This window comes from Anabrus simplex, chromosome 1 (genome assembly GCF_040414725.1).
Source record: "Anabrus simplex isolate iqAnaSimp1 chromosome 1, ASM4041472v1, whole genome shotgun sequence".
Classification (NCBI taxonomy): Eukaryota; Metazoa; Arthropoda; class Insecta; order Orthoptera; family Tettigoniidae; genus Anabrus; species Anabrus simplex.
Genome location: NC_090265.1, coordinates 253219492 through 253243285, shown reverse-complemented (window position 1 = coordinate 253243285; position 23794 = coordinate 253219492). Strand labels below are relative to the sequence as shown.

General features: G+C 42.0%; 1 protein-coding gene across 1 annotated transcript in view; it reads right to left on the bottom strand.

Moving 5' to 3' along the window:
- ci (cubitus interruptus) overlaps nucleotides 1–23794 on the bottom strand; it is a 1501802-nt gene that overhangs the window by 570486 nt on the left and 907522 nt on the right. The gene's annotated exons all lie outside the window — the stretch shown is intronic.

Here is a 23794-nt window from a genome sequence, read left to right as displayed (position 1 = left end):
ATAATAATAATAATAATATTAATAATAATAATAATAAATGTTATTTTACGGTTTTCGGAGACGCGGAGATGCTGGAATTTAGGCCCACATGAGTTCTTTTACGTGCCAGTAAATCTACTGACACGAGGTTGACGTATTTGAGCACCTTCAAATACCACCGGACTGAGCTAGAATCGAACCTGCCAAATTGGGGTCAGAAGGTCAGCGTTTCAACAGCCTGAGGCACTCATCCCGGAGATTATATTTGTTTTACAGTTACCTTATCTATAATCACAGTTCTTGGGGATGGTAAAGTTCAGTCCCTGGATTTTCGGGGAGCAGAAATGACAGAGCAGTATCTTCCGAAGTTGCTTTTGGCCGAGCTGGATTGCTGCCAGTATCCAGTATTCGGGATATAGTGGGTTCGAACCCCACTGTCGGCAGCCCTGAAGATGGTTTTCGGTGATTTCCCATTTTCACAGCAGGCAAATGATGGGGATGTAGCTTAATTAAGGCCATGACCGCTTCCTTCCCACTCCTAGCTCCTTCCTGTCCCATAGTAGCCATAAGACCTGTCTGTGTGGGTGCGACGTAAAGCAACTCGCAGAAAAAAATGCTTTTGAAGAATTTACTGCGGGAAACTGGTAGATTTTTACAACACAAATTATGGTGATGCGTTTACGTTTTATCCTAAAACATGCCCATAGATGGAGTTGCGTTTCCATGTCTGGGAGAAGTTACCAAACAGGTATCTCAGTGTTTTATGGCACTGCCTGTTACGGCTATTTCGGGAGACGGCTGGGTTCGAATCCCCCGTTGGCCATCCTCGAAAATGGTTTTTCGTGGTTTCCCATTTTCATTTCCAGCCAAACGCCAGGATAGTACCTTTCTTATGGCCAAGACCACTTCCTTACAATTCCTAGTCCGTACAATTACAATTACACCCACAGACAACACCCTCACACAGCAGTACATGTAGCTCACTCCAATGGGGTGTACTGGGAAAAGGAGCCACACATCTGGCGAGCCAAACGTATCCTCGGACACTCCCGGCACTAAAAGTCATGCGCAAAAATTAAAATTTGAAAACGTTCTAGGTAAGCATAGGAAATGGTAACAATTATTCAGATACTTTGAAGTTTCGTGAGATCATGTTACATAATCAAGCCACAGCACGGAAGGTAACTGATGCACCAAATTAACACAGTAGATCTTGATCACAATACCTTAATTTTCTGGTCTCTTCCTTTCACCATTTCACTGAGACTTGGGAGGAAGGAGATAAGCTGCTCGAATAAACGGTATGTTCCGAACTGTCAGTGGAGAGATGGCGTGAAATGACATTGGTAGACGAATGAGTTTGAGTAGTGCTTTGAAAACTGGGAAAGATCACAATATGTAGATGAAGTTGGAATTCAAGAGGCAAATCTTCGATTAAAAGGAATTGAGTTAGGGATTGGAATAATTGACCAAGGGAAATATTCAATTAATCTCCAAATTCTCTGAAGTAATTTAAGAAAAGACTAGATAAACAACCGATAGGCAATCTGTCACTTCGACGATTCCCTAAATACAGATCAGCGGTGACTGACTGACTGACTGATTGACAGATTGGTCGCATGCGGCACGATGCTTAATCCACTCGGTCGCTATCGGCACGACATCAGCGTGGTCTCATCCGGCACGCTCGCTTCTGGTTCGTAACCGCTGAAGATACCAATTCTAAAACTCTGCAATTCTGCTGGGGTGAGATGTTCAGATGGTAGAGCGCTGGCCTTCTGAACTCAAGTTTGTGGGTTCGATTCTAGTGGTATTTGGAGGTGCTCAAATATGTCAGCCTCTTGTTGCTAGATTTACTGCCAAGATCACGGAAACATATAATATTTAATACATCCCTCCGAAGAATATTGGAGTCAGGAAAGTCATCCGACCGTAAAACAGGGTTAAGTCCAAGCAGGCTATACAGTTCCCACCTGTGACCCATTTAGTGTGGGGAAGAAGAACTGTATTCTTCTCAGACAGAGCTGATGTTATTTTTCCGGGCATTTTAATTTTTTTAAGTATTCCAAGTCTCGCAACCTTATGTAAGTGTAGTTATCACTATGGCATTGTAAACACATAACTTGCTCTGTACACTAAGGTTATGGTTGACGACGCCACACTGGCGCATCTCAGACTATATTATTATTTACCATCCATCTCAGAATTTGTTGCGAGATGAAGTACGAATGATGCCCAATATTGTGCTGGGTCTTGCCATTCACCCATCAGTGTTGGTGTGACATTAAGCACGTAAAAAGAAAGAGAAACACACAAAGAACTTTCGTTTCAATTACGTTATCATTTTGACTCATTATCTGATATGGTTAATCTTCTTCAACGTCCTGAAAACATGGCTTATGTCAGATTTTAAACATGACGCGTAGAACGTTCTTGAAATAATTAATTCATTATGCATATTTTCAGAACATCAACCGCATTAAATTTTGAACTATGAATAGTCATATCTCTAAATTGAGATTTACTTTCGTTATTTACATGTTGTTTCCACAAAAGAATAATTAAAATATAAATTTTACAAGAGAAATAAAGCATAGTAATGGGTTCATAATATCTTGTATTATAGAAGCAACGCCCCACTTTACCGTCCTTATTTATAGAACATGAATTTTTATGATGTTGTTTATGATAGCTGTCTCTGGAGGTCTCGACAGGTAGTGAAGCTCTCTCTCTCTCTCTCTCTCTCTCTCTCTATAAAATACTCTCCTGCCCAAACCTACGACACGCTAAATATTCACCTGTGCTGTTTAGTTAATTTAATTACCGTCCAGGCTTGTTACGAACCCCTGGCTGATTTATCACCACATGTACGTCAAGTGACGAGACATTTTTACCGTGGCGACAAGGCGATACTGCCGGACACGTCTTTTGTACGCCATATTATTTATGAGCCAACGAATAATGTAAATTTCAACAAACACATAAGAGAGAATACATCCTTAAACAGTGGCCGCAGCACATTATTTTGTTCTCTGTGGCGTGGTTCCCATGCCTGAAGACGGGAATGTGACTGACGAGGAACACATCTGACGTTGATGTCAGTAAAGTTGATGGTATAGTTGGAAGTGTGACACAACGTCCAGTTTGCATGCGCAATATTAACTGCTAATGGAAAATATTGTCCATAGGAGAACGATGGAAGCTTTTACCTTTAGGTGGTTCGTAAATCACGGCCGAAACAAGAGAGACATTACCACAGTGAATTCCTGACAAGATAATACACAGTGTTTTATCTACACTTCTGCAAATAAACGGATGCACTTCCACGATTTTAATCAATCAATAACTGATCTACATTTAGGGCCCAGGTGGCAGATGCCCTATGAATTGTTTACCTCCTAAATATCTTCAAAGACGCTGAAAATTTATCGAACATCTCCCTTGGTTAATTATTGTAACCCCAAATTTCTCTTCCTATAAACTAATATTTGCTCCAATTTGTACTCTTTAATTACAAATTTATCTTCAATACTTCTAAAAGCTCGATTCAAGTTTTCGTCGACTATTGTCGCTCCACGCCATCTCTCGAGTGACAGCTCGGAACATACTGCACAGTCGAACAACTCGTCTCCTAACTTCCAAATCTTCCCATCCCAAAGTTTGCAAAACGTTTAAATGATATAATTTGCTAATGAAGATTATAAGTGGGAAGAGCAACACAAACACGCAACTGTGTTAAGAATGGAGCACGTTTCACATTACAAATATCTTGGATGCTATGTGAATGAGACATGGGAATACAGACGAGAAATCAAAGTTGGAGTTGAGCAAGCGCAAAGCATATTCATCAAAATGAAAACCATACTGTTCAGTAAGCGACTCGTGAGTTTGAATTCCCAAATGTTTTGTTTTCTCTGTGTTGGTGTATGGAGTGGAAGGATGGATTTCAACACAAAATTACTCAAAGAAGCTAGGATCTTTTCGAATGTGGTGTATTACAGGCGGATGCTTCGATCTCGTGGGCCGAAAAAGTCAGGAATACCGTGGAGATGCAAGGGATGAATAAAACAATTGAGATAATGACATGCGAAAGGTAGTAAGTTATAAAATGTGAATTTTATAGGAGAAGAAAAATTACCTTTTCCAACATTCTGAAGCAGATATTACTGAAAACGATTCATGTAAAATCAAGGAGTAATCCATTTATGAGTTTAACAAACAAATTTATGCCAATTATGATTCAGGCACAAATTGTGTGATAGAATATGTTGTGAAAAATAATTGTGTAATCAGTTTGTCAGCTGAGGTGTATGTTCTAAACGGACATTTAATGATAAAACAAATGATATTTTTCATCCAAGAAATCCAGCATAGCCAATAAGTCCCTTTTTCGATTCGCTGATGGTTAGTCTCCTTTCAAGTCGTCGTAAGGTCTGTACAGTATGTTGTTGATCGCTTGATAGCACTGTCCACTTTTAAGGATATTGTGCTCCATGTACGGTTCTAACTCGTTCCGTGATTACCTTGTCTTGACTGAGGGAAGTTTGGCTCTTGAAATCATTATCCAGCCCATAGTGCTAATATTCAGGCGTTGAGTATTTAAATATCTCTAGCTTCCCATCGCGAAGTCACGGAAATCTCCAGGCTTCATCAGGATTATATGAAATGGTCGAAAATGTTTAGCCTCTTCTTCTGGAACAATTGTTGGCCACACATAGTACCTATTATCAATCAATCAATCAATCAATCAATCAATCAATCAATCAATCAATCAATCAATCAATCAATCAATCAATCAATCAATCAATCAATCAATCAATCAATCAATCAATCAATCAATCAATCAATCAATCAATCAATCAATCAATCACTACAGATCTGCATTTAGGGCAGTCGTCCAGGTGGCAGATACCCTATCTGTTGTTTACCTAGACTTTTCTTAAATGATTGCAAAGAAATTGGAAACTTATTGAACATCTCCCTTGGTAAATTATTCCAATCCCTAACTCCCCTTCCTATAAACGAATATTTGCCCCAATTTGTCCTCTTCAATTCCAGCTTTATCTTCATATTGTGATCTTTCCTACTTTTAAAGACACCACGGAAACGTATTCATCTACTGATGTCATTCCACGCCATCTCTCCACTGATAGCTCGGAACATACCACTTAGTCAAGCAGCTCGTCTCCTTTCTCCCAAGTCTTCCCAGCCCCAAGTTTGCAACGTTTCTGTAACGCTACTCTTTTGTCGGAATTCCCAGAACAAATCGAGCTGCTTTTCTTGGGATTTTTCCAGTTCTTGAATCAAGTAATCCTGGTGATGGTCCCATACACTGGAACCATACTCTATTTGGGGTCTTACCAGAGACTTATATGCCCTCTCCTTTATTTTCTTACTACAACTACTGATGTCATTCCATGCCACTGACAGCTCGGAATATACCACTTAGTCGAGCAGCTCGTCTCCTTTCTCCCAAGTCTTCCCAGCCCAAAGTTTGCAACGTTTCTGTAACGCTACTCGTTTGTCGGAATTCTCAAAAGAAGTCGATCTGCTTTTCTTGGGATTTTTCCCAGTTCTTGAATCAAGTAATCCTGGTGATGGTCCCATACACTGGAACCATACTCTATTTGGGGTCTTACCAGAGACTTGTGTGCCCTCTCCTTTACATCTTCACCACAACCTCTAAACGACCCCATAACAATGTGTAGAGATCTGTACCCTTTATTTACAATCCCATTGATGTGATTACCCCAATGAAGATCTTTCCTTATATTAACACCTAGGTACTTACAATGATCCCCAAAAGGAACTTTCACCCCATCAACGCAGTAATTAAATATGAGATGGCTTTTCCTCTTTGTGAAACTCACAACCTGACTTTTAACCCAATTTATCATCATACCGTTGCCTTCTGTTCATCTCACAACATTATCGAGGTCATTTTACAGTTGCTCACAATATTGTTACTTATTTATTACACTCTACAATATAACATTATGTACAAAAAGCCTTATCACTGATTTCACTTCTTCACTCATATCATTGGTATGTATAAGAAAACATAAAGGTCCAATAATACTGCCTAGATGAATTCCCCTCTTAATTATTACAGGATCAGATAAAGATTCGCCTACTCTAATTATCTGAGATCTATTTTCTTGAAATATAGCCACCCATTCAGTCACTCTTTTGTCTAGTCCAATTGTACTCATTTTTGCTAGTAGTCTCCCATGATCCACCCTAGCAAATGGCTTGGGTAAGTCAATCGCGATACAGTCCATTTTACCTCCTGAATCCAGGATATCTGCTATACCTTGCTGGAATACTACAAGTTGAGCGTCAGTGGAATAACCTTTCCTAAACCCGAACTGCTTTCTATCGAGCCAGTTATTAATTTCGCAAACATGGCTAATATAATCAGAAGCAAAGAACTAGTAAGAACGTCGTGTCAAGGTGCTGGCAATATCGACTTATCATTTTGAATGGAATATGTTTCAGAGACATTCTGGCATCTGAAGTATCACTATGACGATCTATAATAGCTATAAACAAGGTTTACACGCAGTTAACTTTCAAAAGTTGTGCAAAGATTATACCTAATTCCATCAGAGGCTCGGACTGACTTACTACCTTCTTCATGCCAAACCTCTTGGACTTAACACAAGTTCCGTCTTTCTCCAATCGTAGAAACTAATGTAGGTCTACTGTACCAGTTAACTTTCTACCTTTTCCATGCATTGGCGTGAGCGTTTACTACGTTCTCCATGGATAAAGTAAATTTCTATTTTTTTTTCTTTTCACATATTTCCTTTTTCATGTCAACGTCTCAGTTGATGTTCTCCTGTCCCTCACAACTCGTAAACATGTGCATCTCGGTGACGAGGATGAGCTTGGCAGTCACAGCGAGAGGACGTATGTGCTTCCCGCTGACTCACCCTCCTTGGTAGGCTATCTGTACTTTCCAAGTACTAGTCAGGCAACTGTACTTGATAGCACAACTTCCAAGAGAGCATTGACTTCTGTGTGTACTTTGTCAGGAAGCACTTTTCAGCGCTATCTCTCTTTCAGGTTTTTATTTCAGGAAACAAGAGGAATGGCGGAACTGCGGGACGACGTACCAGAGGACTACAGGGAAACAGTAGCGGAGATTGTTCAGTGGGTCGACCACAGGACCGTCTTGCTAAACCTGGCCATCCCTGCACTGATGGTGTACTATCGACCAAGACACGATGGCTACAAGGAGGCCTACCTTATCATTGAACTCCTCGCCAGGCTAGAGGGGGCTGCAGGAAAGTACCTCCCAACAGACTCCATCGAAAACATCCTGGACTGGGCGATAATCATTCGCCCCATGGACACAGGCCAGATCGGCCGCTATGAGAGGAGCTATGCTGCTTATTTTCAGGTCACCCGACTACCAGGAAGGAGCAGCTGCCCTGCCAAAACCGGCAGCCAGAAGGCAGACACCCAGACGTCACAGGGGACGTCTGCCGTCGAGAAGCAGACTGCCAGGAGGCAGAGGAACAAGCAGTTGGGCACGGACACACGCTTCTTGGCTCTCCCGGAGCCAAGGATCGAGAATGGCGGCGGCGCGACCTAAGTCGAACTGCTGTATTTCACGAAGTACACGCAGACCGACAAGGCTGCCAGCCAGGAACGCCTACCACCTGCCCGGGCCACCCAGGGAAGGCCCACCACCTGGGCGCAGACCAGGAAGATGACAGGGAGGGCGGAAGGCGGCACCGAGACGGACGTCCCCCGGCGTTCAGAGGCTGCCACGCAGGCTCGGCCTACGAGCACCTCGTTCACGATCCAAACATCCATGTGTGCCCCATAGCACAGGGAACGCAGCAAGGTATCAGTAACGACCGCCGACGCCGCCGCCGCCAACCAGGAGGAGGGAAAAGCCGATGCTGCAGCGGGGCCACCTGCTACCCCAGGGTCACCAGTCCGGGATGAAGGCAACCAGGACGAGGCCTCTTCCTTAGCCGAGGAGAGACCGTCCCTGCCAGGAAGCAGGCACTGCCCCCGGACAAGGAAGAAGAAGAAGACGACGCCGCTGGCCCACGAGGAGATGGTCGCCCAGCCGCAACCCAGGACTGCTCCCAGGATAGCAGCCAACCAAGGAGCCAATCAGGAGAGGACCTCAGCAGGTAGAGGCAATCATGTGAGACTGAAACGTTTCCCTCTGCAGCTCTTGCAGTATTTCAGCTGCCTTAGGTGGGACCACCGTCAGGATAGGTGTGGGCTCTTAGTGAGTTGCAACTGTTGTGGGGGTGATCACCACTACACGGCCTGCGTAGCACTTAAAGAGGAGCCGGTGTGCGCTAACTGCGCGGGTAGCCACCCGACCTCGCATTTCAGTTGCCCCGTTTACCGGGTCAGGGCGCCGGCGGAGAGGAAAGAGGACCGGCGTCATGTCCCACCCCCATCCAGGAGGTCCCCGTCCTGGCGGGCTTGGCCTCATTCTTCGGGATCGGAGACTGGGTACGAGGGACACCCCAAGGAGGCGGTGCTGTGCGGCGGGCTCTAGTGGCTATCGACGAATGGCTCCGCAACCGGCAAGGCCCGCGCTAGTCACGGCAGTGCCCAGGCGGACTGATCCCTTGATAACTGGAATGGCGAGAACACGGATCATGGCTGATGCATGATACATTTTCTGTACTAACACACTCCTTGACCTATCCAGAAACCACATCCTTGCATGTGCTATCAAAAATTGTCAGTTTTTACATGTAGGCTCTTTTTTCCGCATATGTGGTTTTCCCTGACCCTTAGTACAACGCCTCAACACCACATACCTAACACAAATTCTGGTCTTGGTAACATGTTTGACAAGGAAACAGGCAGATACTCCTTGTATCACTTTCCACTCCTCCCTGCTATCTCTTTTCTTAGAAATTAATAGCATGTCTGAGGCAATGTAGATTAGTGACGATTGCGAAGCGGGGGGATCGGGCTTCGGGGCCACTCCGAATAAAAAGTAATCTCGGTGGCATCATGAGGGGAGAAAAGTATAAACCCTTGCAGTTGATACTCAGTTGTAAGACTGCAGGTAAACGTGGATTTGGGAGATGTCGTATACCATTGCTTGGAAATCTGCGAGATTAGTACGATAAAATAGTAATTTACTCCTGGAAGCTGCTAAACTGAAAGTTCAAAATTCCAAAATGATCTTCATGCTTCGATAGAAGATGGTACCTCAAGAAGTAGAATTCGATGATACTTGATCTTAACACTGGTTGTAACTTTCCTAACATATCTTGGGGATGATAGCCAAATTGTACTCCAATTAAAACCATGATAACCACCACCATTTCCCGCAAAACTATGGAATTTTATTGGCTGAGTGTGTATTGCACTAATGTACAGTCGCTTAAAAGTGAATGAGAGCGTGGTATGTTTAAGTTCTTCGCAGGTACACTTTTCTCAGAAACAACTGAACCTTTGTTTGTTATGGTTATCCACAGGGTTTGTATCTACATGGGAGGTGAATTCTATTTTGAAAATATTAAATGCGAGGAACTTACAGAACCATGCATTCATACTTCAGTTTGAGCGGGTGTGCAAATGTATAATAAGAGAAGAAATACTTTATTACGAAAGTTCATAACAAGGGACGAGCTGTACGAACTTTAAAGGCGAATAAATCAGCACAGGAGGCACCTCCGTCTTTGTGTCAGTAAGAGTAAGTTTTATTTATACAGCATTTAAATTCAGTTTAAGGGACTATTGAACTGAAGACACCACTGGGGATTGGTTAACCAAATTTTAAATTCTGTAGGAACAAGTCTGGAGTTGAAGAGGAAAACTTCAGAATATCGTCTTTACGATGGCTGAGAATGAAACATTTCTCCCACTTTTCCATTTGTGTCATTTACAGAGACGTGAATCGAATCCGAGCCAAATGAAAGGTAATTTCTCTTCCAACTACTTGATCACAATGGCAGACTGTATGTATGTATGTATGTATGTATGTATGTATGTATGTATGTATGTATGTATGTATGTATGTATGTATGTATGTATGTATGTATGTATGTATGGCATAATATCAAACACACACATATCGATCAAGTTGGCCGTGCACAGCTGTGAGTTTGCATTCGGGAGATAGTGAGTTCGAACCCCACTATCGGCAGCCCTGAAGATGGTTTTCCGTAGTTTCCCATTTTCAAACCATGCAAATACTGGGGCTGTACCTTAATTAGGGCCATGGATTCTTCCTTCCCATTCCTAGCTCTTTCCTATCCCCTCGTCGCTATAAGACCTATCTAACGTCACACTAGTCCGGCCCCGCAGTGTAGGGGCAACGCGTCCGCCTGTCACCCGGCGGCCCCGGGTTCGATTTCCGGCTGGGTCAGTGGTTTTCAATTGTAAATGATTAAAATCCCTGGCCTGGGGACTGGGTGTTTATGTCCTCCTTAACGTTCCTTTCCTCACAATCAACACGTTACTCTACCTCCATTTCAATTACACGGAGGTTCATATCACATTGTGCAAGTAGGGGCAAAAGATCTCTATAGGTCGACGCTCCGAACAAATAGCAGTTTTTTTTAAAAAAGTCACCCCAACTCAGATAGAGTTTCGGCGACGATGTGATGGGACTGGGAAGGAAGTGGCCTTAATAAAGGTACATACCGGTGTAAAAATCGGAAACTTCGGAAAACTATCTTCAGGGCTCCCGGTGGTGGGGTGCAAACCTACCATATTTCGGATACAAGCTTACCCGTACGCGGCTCGTACCACGCAGCCAATTTCCTCGATGCAGTATGTATGTATGTATGTATGTATGTATGTATGTATGTATGTATGTATGTATGTATGTATGTATGTATGTATGTATGTATGTATGATCACTATCATCCTTTCGTTAAGGTCTTCTTTGGGAGATGAAGACCATTTAGAACTTCAACCTGTACATCTGGAATGGAGTGTCTAGCTAGATATTTATGTCACGTGATTTAACGCTGATAATCCATGGAGTCCGTAGCGCCAAAGACTCTTTTGAAACGCGTTACAACAATCTGAAATGAAACATTTATATTATCGCTGTTTAACTCCAGACCCGCTACCACAGGCCACGTTTAAATGTATGACGTCATTCCCGATATAATGGCAGTCAAAGTTCAGTTGGCAGGCCAAGATATACGATATCTACAACTAAAATTTATGTTTTCTGTAATCTAGATGGGAGCTTGCGGGAACGAGAAGAATACGAAGACTGGGAAACATGCTTTAACCCTACGACATTTAGAGGAATGTCATCCAGATTCAGTGAGCAAGCACAGCACAATAGAGAGAGGATACACAGGTGCCAGCAACACATTCCTAAATCGTCGCTGATTACGCTAGTATATATAATTAAGACTTCAATTTTTGTGGAAGAAGCTAACTAGCATTTTAATGATTGGACAATGCCGCGTCCTTGACTTGACTAGCGGTTTTAACGTCACATATTTGTATGTTGAGCAGCGTTGCCATTTTGCAGCTTTCGGCACCAGAACTGGTGTTTTCCATTTTGATCTGATGTCTTTTAGGTTTTTATATAAGAAAGCCTTTTATTATCACAGATTAGACTCTTTTAAGTTTTTAAAATTTATTTTAGATCTTTATAGAAACTTTATGTCAAATTTACGGTTGAGACCCATATAGACGAAAACATTATTTATTTATTTATTTATTTATTTATTTATTTATTTATTTATTTATTTATTTATTTATTTATTTATTTATTTATTTACAAATCACAAAATAAATCTACACTTACCGCATTTCACGTGTACTGTCAACAGACTAATTATGTAAACTTTCATAATATATAACAAACATAACAAATGCGTAACGAGACCAAGCACACAGTCTACTAATAACTGTTCCAAGTCGAAAACTTTGATAATGTCCATGTTTTTAGCCAAATCGTCGTGGGTAAAGATGGCGGTATAACTACTTCACATCAACTTATCCCCAAGATATTATTTATACCTCTCTGGAATATACTTTTACTTGATGCTATATCAAGCTCTTGTCTCTTATTGGTAGTGTTAAAGGGAGTTGGGGGGTGGATTAGAAAATATTGAGAAGAAGAAGTATCGAGTGCTGAGTGTGGCGAATGTGAAGTCTTTGATTCTGGTAGAGTGGGAAGGAACGTGGAGAGCGATACAAGGTGTTTCGAGTGGTAATACCCATTTAAGATTCCGTGGAGGAAACTCAGGTCAGCTGCCTGTCGCCTGATGTGCAGCGGTAACACATTTTATGCCCTTAATACCTGCTGCGTAGACAGATTTCTGAGCTTGGGGTTTCTGCTGCTTACAATTGCAGCTATCCAGTTTTGAAGGATGTGTTTACTGTGGCACACAGTGGTACTGCGGAATCTGAAGGGCACTCTTTCGGGAAGATACTGGTATTTCATCCAGGCCACACGACATACAGATATCAACCGCTGATAACATAGCAGAATACTTCTGATACGGAAGTTTCAGCACACACCAGGATTGATTGTTGTGTCAACAGACAAGTCTCATGTTCAAGGTGCTGGAGTCTGTCTAACTGGTTAATACTGGAGGGGGAGTGTGTTACTGTGTTGTCCAAATCGGACAGCAGTAGTTCAAGACCTTTAACGAACGTGAGGCTAAGAACAGTGACATCAGCAATTTTCGTGAAACGCTAGAGGATGTCTAGTAATTTCATAGTCTTGGCTGTATATGTTCGTATGTTGTTCTTGAATTGTAATTTCGCATCGAATATTACACCTAAGTCACGCTGTTGCGTAACCATAGGTCCATTTTCATCTTGACACAATTAATATTTTACTGAATTTTATGAACTGTATATGGGAAGTCAAATAGACTAGATAAACAGTATAATGCTGTTGCCGTTAATTAGCACATTAAGTCATAAAAGGCAAAAATCCAACATTGTTATTTAGTTTTACTTTTTTAGACAAGCTTGAAAAAAATTGTTTTCCATCATTAATTCAATCAGCGTCCTCCCCAATCTACTCCCGTATCAGATTCGGCTTTGAATAATGTTTCTGCATCTCTAGTATGTTACTATAAAGTATAAACTCTACACTCACTAGCTAAAATATGCAATGAATAGGGCACACAACCTCAACAAAGCAACTTCAGTATACACTCCTTAGTGACATAAAGTAAAAGTATAATTTCGATGGCCTAGTTATAATACAACGTATCTAGTAGCTCTTCCCAGCCACACATTAATATGCAGTCCATCAGAACATTTTTCATTCTGTTCATTTTCCTATGCTTACGGGTAAAGGAAACTGAACCTTACCGTGCCGTACTGTAGGAATGTTTGTTTGCATGACTTATTCACGCAGTCTTACGGTATAGTGCATTTAAGATTCATTTTCCTTTACACATAAACATACAAAAATGAACACAACGAAAATTATTCTGATGGACTACATATCCTTATATGGATAGGAGGCGCGACCAATACTAAGGAAATTAATTGATAGGAAGAGCATTGTCAGATATGTGGTATTAGAACTAGGCCATCGATTTGCTTTTCAGTACGTTCTTCGTACGTTCAAGTTTAATGGTCTATACTGCCTCATTCTCTTTCCATTATCTTCTTCTTCTACCGCTCTTTCTACACCTGTGGAGTCGCGGATGCGTACTGTGTCGCACATTTGGATTTGTCCCTGCTTTACGGACAGATGCCCTTCCTGACGCCAACCCTATATGGAGGGATGTCATCACTATTGTGTGTTTCTGTGGTGGTTGTTAGTGTGGTGTAGTGTCTGAATATGAAGAGGAGATTGTTGGGACAGACACAAACACCCAGTCCCCGAGACAGTAGAATTAATCATAAGCGGTTCAAATCCACGACCCAGCCGGGAATCGAACCCGCGATCCTCTGAACCGAAGGGCAGTACGCTGACCATTCAGCCAACGAGAAGGATATTCTCTTTCCTTTCTATTCCTTTGAATTCTGTCAGCTAGCCCTAAGGTTTATAAATAGTTCCTTGGCTTTCATGTAACATAACACGACTTTAGTGTAAAAATAAAATTAACTGTCAGCTTCATACGGAATCGAGAAAAAAATTCGAATTTTTCTAAGGGATTTTGAAAAGCATCATTTTAGCCTGCCTTAGGTCTTAACCCTTTTAGGACCGGACATGAGCGCACGTAAATACACCAGATGTTTAAAAGATGGTGTGGTGAAAAATCGAACGAAGCCTAGTTCGAAATTTTCCATTAATCATCCGTGACACAGATCGTAATTAAAATATTGATATGGTTTCCTTCCACAATGTTGAGAAAATTGTCCTTTTTTCTCAGGCAATCGAAAGAAGAAGATATTGCGAATAAGAGGAATATTCCATCGACGATATATCGCCAGCTTCATTTTAGCTAGTGGGCCTATTGGCGATATATTGTCAGTCGGTCTTTTTCATAAATGTGGGCACTGACGACATATCGTCAGTTGGCTCTATAAGAAACTAAGTCTCTTTTAGCCATGTTTAGGTTCAATAAGATTTTCACATTAAAATCTTACGGGCATAAACCGCAAAAGTATATTTACATTTTCTATTTAAAATACTGTACAAGGAAATAGGTTAAAATCTTTAAGTCCTAGAGATTATTATTATTATTATTATTATTATTATTATTATTATTATTATTATTATTATTATTATTATTATTATTATTATTATTATTATTATTAATACTGCGTTAGTGACCTGCCTCAAGAAAAAGAGGACTGAAATTAGACAATCGTCTGACAAAAGGCACGGACAATGTATCTGTTATGACCGGAATGAATAATGGCATTCAAGTCAAATTAATTAAAATGGAATTTCCACGCCTAAAATTACTTAGATGCGTATACCATTCACTACAGTTGACAGTTTCATACACTGCTAGCGAGCTTTCGCCAAAAATGTGGAATTTTTAATCAGTTGGTCCTGAAAATTGTTTGTCCATCTATCTGTCAAATCGCATACAAGAAATTACATTCTATTGATGACGATCTCCTTTTGTCTTCTTGAAACTATGACTGAGCAAGTGGCCGGTTGGTTTGAGTTACGAACCTATCAGCTTGTATTCGGATGACAGTGGGTTTGACTCCCAGTGTCGGCAGCCTGAAGATGGTTTAATGTAATTTCCCAATTTCACACCAGGTAAACACTGGGTCTATACCTTAATTAAGACCGTGTTCGCTTTCTTCCCACTCCTAGCATCCCATCGCCGCCATCGGTGCAACGTATAGCAGATTGTAAAGAGAAAAATAAAAATAAAAGAGAAATAGATGATGAAGAGGTGGGGGAAGAATTTTAAGGCATAAAGCGAGTATAAATTAATTACTTCTTACGGGTAGAGCAATTTATGGTTCTTTTCTGATGTATTAAGTATCACGGCATAGTGTCTTTTCATTTTAAGAATAAGTCCTTTCGCCACTGTATGCCGTATGATTTAGGCACGTAAAGTATCTCTGGTGACACATTTTTTTTGTTTACCCGGCAAAATTAATCAAAATCGCCCAAGAGAGATCCGGTTTACTCTGCCGTTTTTTAGAGTTCAACGTCAAATTAGACGCGCTAGAAGCCTAGACAGCCGGCCCCGCGGTGTAGGAGTAGCGTGTCTGCCTCTTACCTGTAGGCCCCGGGTTCGATTCCCGGCCAGGACAAGGACTTTTACCTGCATCTGAGGGTTGGTTCGAGGTTCACTCAGCCTACGTGATCACATTTGAGGAGCTATCTGACGGTGAGATGGCGGCCCCGGTCTAGAAAGCCAAGAATAACGGCCGAGAGGATCCGTCGTGCTGACCACACGACACCTCGTAATCTGTAAGCCGTCGGGCTGAGCAGAGGTCGCTTGGTTGGCCATGGTCCTTCGAGGCTGTTGGGTCATGGAAGGGGGGTGGGTAGCCTAGGCAGTATCAAACTGATATGATTACACACATTAGTTATTGCATTATTATTATTATTGTTATTATTATTATTATTATTATTATTACTATTATTATTATTATTATTATTATTTTGAAAACTGGCAATACTGAATTGTTGAGCCCAGAGGTTGTTTGGATACTCAGCAGTTCAATCATCAACCGTCACTGATATTCTAGGCGTCAATGAAGAGATGCTCTAACAAATGAAGAATGCAACAGTTTCCCATTGCTTTCTTCGCCGAGCGAGAAGGTATTTATTTACGTACGACTCTGCCAAGCTTACTTAAGATATACCGGTACACCAACACATCATTATTCACAGCATTATTTTACTGGCATATCTCAGTCATATTTGTGTTGTCGGGGTCAAGGGTTAAAGTATGACAGGTCGATGAAAGTTACAAAACTTGTTCTAATCCATATCAGTAGATAGAATGCACTGTACTGATCTCACTAAAGATACTAACATGACTCTGGGATTCCACGCCATCTCTCCACTGACAGCTCAGAACATACCACTTAGTCGAGCAGCTCGTCTTCATTCTCCCAAGTCTTCGCAGCCCAAACTTTGCATGAAGTCTTATAAAGGATATAACTATCAAAATGAGTAAGAACAATAAATGTATTTGAGGTGAAGCAAAGTACAGGAATTCAATTGGGAAGATATAAAAGAAGCAGAAGAAGAAGGAGCGTGTAGTTTTATGTGAGTTAATAATGTAATCACAGCCGCGAGGTGTTTAGTTTTATATGGAATCTGATCTATAGGAATGCAGCTTAATTTCAACCTTACGTGTACTGGCCGAATCGAAGCCACTGGCGATCAGTTGTTATCATCTCCGTATACTTTTGGGTGTAGACATTACCTGTTATGTTATATGTTTTACTGGCGTCTGCAAGAGTGTTGCTAACAGTAGTGACTAGCAAGGATTGAAAAAGAGTACTGTTGTAGTTTTTTTTTAAAGTAAGAAAGCTGATTATTCGGGGTCCGACCCATCTGGATCTTTTGTCCCTACTGGCACCATATTGTATGAACCCTGTGTGTAATTGGAATGGTGGAAAGGAAGATTAAGGACGTCACAAACACCCTCCCCAGGCCAGGGATAGTTATCACTACAATTAAAAGCCCCTGCCATGGTCGGGAATCGAACCCGGGGCCATCGCGTGACAGGCGTCGCGTTGCCCCCTACACCGCGGGGCTGGACGTTGTTGCAGTTACTGTAGTTTTGTAATGTATTTGCAGGCTGAAATTTGTACTTCTTCAGACAATCTTTGAAAGAAATACACTGTTTAAAACTAAAGGCTACTGCTTTGACAATTTTTAATAATAATGTTGTGCGACTCGTTGGCTGAATGGTCAGGTACTGGCCTTCGGTTCAGAGGGTCCCGGGTTCGATTCCAGGACGGGTCGGGGATTTTAACCTTAATTGGTTAATTCCAATGGCTCGAGGGCTGGGTGTGTGTGGCGTATTAAACATTAGAAATCACCCTAGGTAGGGCCCTCATCTTCACAGACATGCAGGTCACCTAATAGGCCGTCTACTGGAAAAAGACCTGCACCAGGCCTCCCGGAGGCCATACGCCATTATTATTATTATTATTATTATTATTATTATTATTATTGTACCGGGCAGTACACCTCTACACCGTTTATTTAAAAGTTGCGCCAGTTGAAACTCCTCTTCTGGAGGAAGGTTGAACTTTATCTATTCTATTAATTCTCTACTTTCTCAGAAGATGTCACCACATGGAAAATTTTGAGTTTTTGAACTGTGTCACTTTTGATGTGTTTTTGTTTCGCTTGAAGTAAGAAGTGTGAACTTTCTCTTCTAGAGGACACTACTGAAGATCAACAATAGTGCGACCTAGTGCGAAATCAAAGAACTATTTTGTTGGAGAAATTTTTATTTCAAGAGTTTGTTCTTTGTTAAATTTCTTTCTGTCATGGTTTAAGTTGGCTGTATACCCCTCTTTTTCCCCTTATTTTGGATCTAGCCAATCCCGAATTTCTTTAATTAATTTTCCACCAATAATGTGTTTCTTTTCCTCTATGTAGGGGTTTCTTTTCCCGAACCAATAAAAACTTTGAGGGAGGGTGTTTTATTTCCCCTAACGCCTAGAATCTTCCGCGAGAGGTTATAAACTGCTGATTTTGGGGTCTCCGGGCCACTTCTGTTCCATCTTTCAGTGTATTAAGTACATAGCAGGAGGCGGGAAGCGCCTCTTTCTTCTTCAGCCGTTCAACACCAGGTAATGGCCTATTAATTACTTCTTTTCTTGCTAGGTCGGCAGTTTAACACTCGCGGCGGGTTCGAAGCATTTCCATCATGTAACCTTTTCCTAAAATGTAATTACTCTTTTCATCTTTTTTTGTAAAGCTACATATTGGGATAGAGAGTGCTAACCCTCTCGAGCTCCCACTCACATTTGTTTTGAGGTGAACTTATTTTCTCAAACTATTCTTCGTTTATGTAATGTAAAGTGTTCTTCTCTAAGTCACCTCTGTAGTATGGGATTAGCCCCTGCGTTAGTGGCCCAGAGCCAGAATAGGTTTTAAAAACAAAGTGTATTAGGAGTGCAAGTTCGCCTCCTCTCAAGTTGTATTTTAGAGGTCATGTATTAATCTTTTCTCACCTAATAGACCTCAGTAGGTTGGGTATTTTACCCCTGTGTATATGTCCTTTGAGGACAACTTGAAAGTTGAGTTTGGTGTGGCCTGGGAGAGGCTTAACTTTAAGAGCGAGTGGCTCTTTTCTAAAACTGAGAGTTGTATGCCTCGAGCAGGCTTTGCTGTGTAATTTGGAGCAAGGGCTCCAGGGTTTGATTGGGGTCTTCTGCCCCTTTTGTTGAAATTGGTATATCGTAAAGTTGAGCTAGTTGCTCAAGAATTGTGTTTTCAGGGCTCGAAGCCCAAATTCTTTAATCCCTGTAATTGTACATTTCAAGTTGTATTTCGGCTACTAAGTACCTGTTCTATTTGTTGTTACCTAATTTTGAAAAGAAAATATAACCTTGTTAAATTTTAAAATTTAATTTCTCTTTAGTAGCTTGAGACCTATTCACCACCCAGCACCTTCTTTCATGCTTAACTACCACAAAAACCCGGTAACAAGTGGTAGCAGAGCGTGGTTGAATGGGTCTCAATTTAGCCCCTTTTGACGGCTAAACATTGCTTTGATTCGAACTCTAATAATTGTCTCAGTTTTTCAAAATTGTTCTGTCATCATGCCCGGCCCTCGCGATGTTCTCCTCCTTAACTATTTGCGCAAAGAGGAGTTGATATACGAGTTAACTATCAGAAATGTGCAATCTGGAGGCACGGTTGCAATCGACACCAACAAGCTTAGAGAGTCCCTTGATTTGCCCATTTCCATCTCCAATTTGGGAGAGAAAGAAATTGATGAGTCTCTTTCCACGATCGTCGAGAATATTACTGGGCTAGCATCTGTAGTCAACTTTTTTGATGAAAACGATCCGTCTCCTAATCAAATTAAGCGTGTGCAAGGCAGGCTATATCACTTTTCAAATAGAGTTAATGATCTGTTGTCTCTGAAGGTGAATGACGTTCAGAGGAAGCAAGCTAATACGCTCCTTGAAACTATCTCTGAATTGTCTAGTAAAGTCACTCAATTGTTAACTGGGGAAGTTCCTCCCAAATCTGATCAGCCCACCGTTGTGAATGTAAGTAGTGAGGAAGAACCTGCTAAGGGAGAAGGCAATAGGATAACCGTTGCTGCTCAAACTATCTCGCCCCCATTGGACAACGAGTCTGAACGCCGCACATCGTTGAACAATGTACGTGCTGAATTAACTTCCTTGCCATTGAAACCTTTACCTACTATGTCGCCCGGGTTTAGCAGCTTGCCTCATCCATTGGCAATGTTGCTCAGAGGTATATCCAAGTTTTCCGTTAATACCACCAGTGACGTAATTTCATTTTTAAGATTTCTAGTGGAATTTCAGGATCATGCTCTTGTTTTTTCTCTTTCGCCATGTCAAATTTTGCAAATTATCTATCCGTATGCTATTGGTATTCTCTCTGATAAAATCGTAAGAGCCATTGCCGAGCAATCATCTATTGAGGATTTCCATGCCCATTTGCTAGCTAACTTCATCCCGGCTAGGGCCAGGTCCTCCCTGATTCAGAAGTACTATTACCGTGTACAGCGCTTGGATGAAAACTTGGCTGACTTCATCCAAGATATTAAGTTTTATACTAGGGTGTTTGCTCTTCACTTCCCTGAGGATCAAATTGTACAAGCTATTGTGGAAGGTATTTCACCATCCTATAGGTCATATTTGTGTTTCGCGGCGTGCCCGCAAACGTTCTCGGAACTTGAAGCATTGGCAGTCTCAGCGGAAGGAGTTAGATACGCCGATTCTTTGCGTGTCGCGAAAGAACCCCCGCCTTCTTTTAGTAACACTCGGCCTCCACCTCGCCGACCAGTCAATCCTCGTAAATGTTATGCTTGCGGGTCGCCTGACCATCTGCGCGACAAATGTCCTCTGATCAAGTCAAGTGGGACAAGGAATGGAGCAGGGTCATCACAAGGCTGCTTTAAATGTGGGGCTTTCTCACATATCGCCAAGAATTGCCCAAACTCAAATAGCACCCCCTCCTGCTCTGGTGCAAATTCCACCCATGCCAATAATAAAAAGTGACTAGCGGCTTCGGCTGGGTCGACTAATTCTGCTTTCCGAGACTCAGCCCCTAGTAAACAGGTTGTAAATGCAGAGAACGACCAGCCTTCAAATTCATCTTTTGAATGCCCTAAAGAGTGTCTTAGGATTGCGGCGGATACCCCCGCACCTGTTCCTTTTCTTAAGATTGAGTTAAATAACGAGCCTATAACAGCTCTCTTAGATTCAGGCAGTGTTTGTTCCATTATTTCGGCTGATTGGTATTCTAAATTGAAATCTGTTTGTAAACTCCCTGACTATGTCTCTTCTCCTGTTCAATACGTTTCGGCTAATTCATCTCCATTAGAAATTCTAGGTTCCTTACTGGTCAAAATTCGTGTTTTTAAGTTTACATGGAAAGTTAAATTGTTTGTGGCCAAGCAATTGTCTTGCCCCATTATATTGGGAGCGGACTTTATTTCTCACACTGGTCTTGTGCTCGATCTCCAGAGTAGGTCGTGCACATTCAAATTTGCGTCCAATTGTAGAATTCCCTTGTTAAAGTGTAATTCTGTATCATGTTCATCTATTTCGCCTACCCAGGATGAGATGTTGTTAGACCTTAGACATCTACCTGAGGAGCAGGCTGATAGTATTCGCAAACTGTGTCAGTCGTTTCCCGAGGTGTTCTCTGATACTCTTGGTGTTACTGACCTTATTGAATACAAAATTGAGGTCACGGACTCGATTCCTGTCCGTTTTCCACCGTATAGGCTATCTCCACCTAAAATGAAGGCTCTGAAAGAAATCATCGATCAGATGTTGAAGGATGGTATTATTAGGCCCTCTAAGTCAGCGTCTTCTTCGCCTATTTTTCTAGTACCGAAACCTCAAGGAGGCTTCAGGCCTGTCATTGATTACAGGGCTCTCAATCGGAAGGTGGTGTTGCAATCTGTGCCCCTTCCCGACCTTCATTCTTGCTTTTCATGGTTTCGTAAGGCCAAGTTCTTCACCATCTTGGACTTGAATCAGGCCTATAATCAAATTCCCCTTGCCGAAGAGTCTAAACATCTTACAGCGTTTGCCACGGACTGGAATTTATATGAATACAACCGCGTGCCTTTCGGGCTCCCCACCGGGGCAGCTGTGCTCACTAGGCTACTAGATAGGGTCTTCTCCGACATCAAATTTGAGTACTTATATCACTACTTGGATGATGTCGTCGTATTTTCCGAGACTTTTGAAGAACATCTAGATCATCTGCGAGAAGTTCTGAATCGCCTTCGTAAGGCTGGGTTAACTGTCAAGTTGTCCAAGGTTGCCTTTGCTAAGCCCTCTATGTCATTCCTAGGGCATATTGTGTCACCCGATGGGGTAGCTGTCGATCATTCTAGAACACAGGCCATCCGTGATTTTAAACCTCCTAAGGACATCAAAGGTATCGCTAGATTCATTGGTATGGTGAATTTCTTCAGGAAGTTTATTCCTAACTTCGCTAATAGAGCGGCGCCCTTAAACCTTCTTCGTAGGAAAGGCATCAAATTCGAGTGGGGACCTTCTCAACAAGCCGCTTTCGAAGATCTTAAATTAGCTCTCTGTAATGCCCCTGTACTTGCTATGCCTGATTTCTCGAAGAAATTCATCGTCCAAACGGACGCGTCGTCGTCAGCGGTAGCTGCAGTCCTTCTTCAAGAGACTGAACTAGGGAGGCGCCCCATCGCCTATGCATCTAGGACTTTGTCGGCTCAAGAAGCCAAGTATTCCATCTATGAGCTCGAAGGTTTGGCAGTTTTATTTGCCTTAGAAAAGTTCCGTCTCTATCTGGAACATGTCAAATTCGACCTGGAGACAGATAACCAAGCCTTAAGCTGGGTCTTAGGTAGGCCGCGTCGTACTGGTCGTATAGCCCGTTGGGCTATCCGTATTTCTGCCTTCCAATTCGATGTCAGGCATATCAGAGGTACTGAAAATGTGGTTGCTGATGGACTCAGCCGTATGTTTTCAAACGACGTTGAGAACCATGAACCGGTCGACCGTTCATCACCTCCCGAGTCCACACTATTTGATGTTAATGCCATTTTAACTGATGCCCCCATGCTCTTTAGGGATATCGAGAAATACCAACGTGAAGATCCGACGCTGGCTCCGATAATGGAAACCCTTTCTTCTGGGGAGCATGTCGTCCCTTATGTTCTGAGGAATGGTGTTTTATGTTGCCCTTCGAGGCATGACAAGATGATGAAAGTTGTTGTTCCAGCGGTTCTTGTACCTATGATCTTCAAATACTATCATGAGACCCCATTGGGGGGGCATCTTGGAATCTTTAAAACTCGTGAAAAGATTCGTGAAATGTTCATATGGAAAGGTATGGACGGTGAAATTCGGGAACTTGTAAAAGCTTGTAAATCTTGTTTGATCAGTAAACCCACCATGTCCACTAAAGTAGGCCTTTTGTCTTCTCATCAAGCGTCGCGCCCCATGGAACGCCTGTATATCGATTATGTGGGACCCTTCCCCCAGTCAAAGGGTAATGCCAACAAGTTCATCTTTGTATGTGTAGATGGTTTTACTAGATTTTCCTGGTTATTTCCGACTAAGCTGGCTACCGCTCAGTCCACCATTACCTGCTTAAATTCTATTTTTGCTTCTTTTGGTCCGTGTCAATATATTGTATCTGATAATGCTAAGGCTTTTACATCTAATTTATTTCGTAAATTCTGTTTTGACTTATCAATATCTCATGTAACTACTTCTGCTTATTACCCGCAACCATCTCTGGCTGAACGAGTTAACCGTAATCTCAGGTCCGCTCTCATTGCTTATCATCATGAAGATCCTTCCAGGTGGGACACGTCCCTGCATTGGATAGATTTTGCTTTGAATTCGGCGGTTCATGAATCTCACAAGTTTACTCCAGCTTCCTTGATGTTCAAGTTTGTTCCCAACTCGCCGATCTCTAACCTCTGGTCTTTGAATGACATTCTACCCGAGACAATAGATCCGGATAACATTAAAGACCTTTGGAAGAAGGCTAAAGCCAATCTTAAAGTGTCTCATGAAAAGGTTAGGGAAAGGTATGATCGTGGACGGAGACCCACCACTTTGAAGGTAGGTGACCAGGTTATGGTCAAAAATTTTGTTCCCGCGGGCAAGCTTGCCCCCAGATTTCATGGGCCTTGTATCATTCTCGATTTTCTTACGCCGGTTACCTTATTGCTAAGTAATCCAGCCACCGAGAGGATATTTAGAGTTCACCTGTCCCAGGTGAAACCGG